This window comes from Vigna umbellata, chromosome 8 (assembly GCF_029865625.1).
Source record: "Vigna umbellata cultivar VRB3 chromosome 8, Vumbellata_1.0, whole genome shotgun sequence".
NCBI classification, from domain to species: Eukaryota; Viridiplantae; Streptophyta; class Magnoliopsida; order Fabales; family Fabaceae; genus Vigna; species Vigna umbellata.
The window spans coordinates 2,290,836-2,293,335 of NC_142172.1; positions in this window are offsets into that span (position 1 = coordinate 2,290,836).

Here is a 2,500-nt window from a genome sequence, read left to right on the forward strand (position 1 = left end):
CTTTCAGTGATAATGACTTGCCCTTCCTCCTTAAGGTTAACTTCAGTATTAACATCATCATTCAATCTCTGATTGATGTAACGAAGTTGCATCTCCATTCTTTTACATGATTCTTCAATGCTTTTCTGAGTAGAGTCGGAATTTTTCAAAAATCGTTGAAGGGTGTCCTCCAACCTATCCAAACTTCCTGATAGAAAGGGTTGTTGCTGCCATTGTTGTTGTGGTTGGTTCTCAAATTGTCCAGCAGCTTGCCAAAATTGGCTTTGATCCATGCTTGAGTGAGGTTCCCACCAGTGGTTGAGATTACTTTGGTGGAATTGAGTGCCCATATAGTTAAATTCTTGACCAAATTGCATTCTGCAGACATTAGGCACAAAACCCTAAAAACAATTGTTAGCACAAAAAGATAGAGAAAAAAAAATAAAATAAAATAAAAATCAAAGGATATAATTGAAAAGATAAGAAGATAGGAAATAAAAACAAAAAATAAAATAAAATAAAATAAAACAAAAAATAAAATAAAATAAAATAAAATAAAATAAAATCTAATCTAATCAAATAAAATAAAATCAAATAACAACCGAAAAAAAATAAATAAAAAAACAGAAAATAAAAACAGAAAACAGAAAAACAGAAAACAAAAAAAAATAAAATAAATCAAAATCAAAAAATCAAATAAATACAAACTGAAAAATATAAACAGAAAAATAAAATAAAAAAAAATTCGAAATTTAAATTAAAAATAAAAAAAAATAAGTCAAAGATAATCAATAATCACACAAATTAACCAGTTAAACCAGAGTCCCCGGCAACGGCGCCAAAAACTTGATGGACAAATTTATGAACACCAAATTATGATGTCACAAACTTGTTTTCAATCGGCAAGTATGACCGAATCGTTCAAGTAATAAACTTGGTAAGACCAAGTATCGTTCTTCCCAAAGGACTCACGGCCTAGTTTAGTTGTGTGGTTCTGATTAGTTAAGACTTAAAAGAATATTTGGAGTTTAATATGCAAGACAGAAAATAAACATGTATGCATGAAGTTTTGATCAATGGCAAAAAGCAAAAGATAAACACTTTCAATGAAATTTATGTATGAATATGTTGTTGGGGGTCAATTTCATCTTATCCACTCTCATATATTTTAGGAATTCAACATTCAAATCATCATTGTTAATGCCACTCTCTAAAGTACCTTTCTAGAAGGCTTCTCCCTAATCACGAGTTCATACAATTCCTAGCATTCCTAATGATCAGTTCATAAGTGCAGGAGCTTAACGACAACCAATATCATATTGGGAGAAATTCCCCGGATCTAGACTTCCCCGTACGTGCCCGTATCGACAAAACCAATAATCATGCATCGAATGAGTTAAACAATGCAAGCATTAAGCAAAGAGGAAAAACCCTAACTAATGATGAAAAGAAAGCATAAGTCTTAATAAAAGATGTAAAAACATTCCATATATGAGAGTTTCACAAGATTACATTGATTCCCCAACAAACATACAGAGTTTAGTTCACCATATTCATGGTGAACCTAGATGAATTACAATGAAAGAATGAAAGAATAAACCCTAAAAAGGGAAGAGGAAGCCTCAGCATCCAAGATCCTCCTTCAAAGGGGTGGAAGAGAGAGTGTTTTCTTCGTTCCAGCCAAAGATGCCTAACCCTAGGACACCCTAAAGCTTATATATCATTCGTAAATTACAAAAAGTCAAGTCCAAGCCCATTAAAATGCCGCTCAGCGGTAAAATACCGCTCAGCGGTGAGTGCGTGACTTGTTTGCTCCCCTCAGCGGCCATTTTGCCCTCAACGGACCTCCCGCAAGCTCCTGAGTGCCGCTCAGCGGTGAGTGCGTGACTTGTTTGCTCCCCTCAGCGGCCATTTTGCCCCTCAGCGGACCTCCCGCAAGCTCTTGAGTGCCGCTCAGCGGTAAACTGCCGCTGAGCGGTGACTTCGGCTTCTCCTTTTGTACTTTTTATTGTCTTTTCTGATTTCATCTCTCTCCTTCTTCACTTCTTTCACCAAATTCACCTTAAAACCTGCACAAAAACACTGAAATCAAGCATAAACCTGTCCAGCTCTCTTATTTCTAAAAACATGAGGAAAAGCATGATTTCAAGCTAGTTTCTAAGTGTAAAGGTTGCTTTTAGTGTCAATTTTAATCATGAAAATAACAGTTTTTCAACTGTTATCACTACTGCTTCCCACTCTGTGAAACTTCCTTCTGGAAAAGAATTCAACCAAAGCTTAGCATTGCCTCCCAATGAGAAAGGAAACAAACTAAGTTTGATCGCTTCATCTGGCACCCCATTGATTTTGACTGTGTTGCAAATTTCATTAAATGTAGTAAGGTGCTCATATGGGCTTTCATGAGATAACCCATTAAATTGATTGCTCTTCACCGGTTGGATCAGTGCTGGTTTGACCTCCATATTGGCTGCATTGACTCTAGGTGTAGCTATGCTGTTAAAGTGCTGAGGTCTAGCTATAT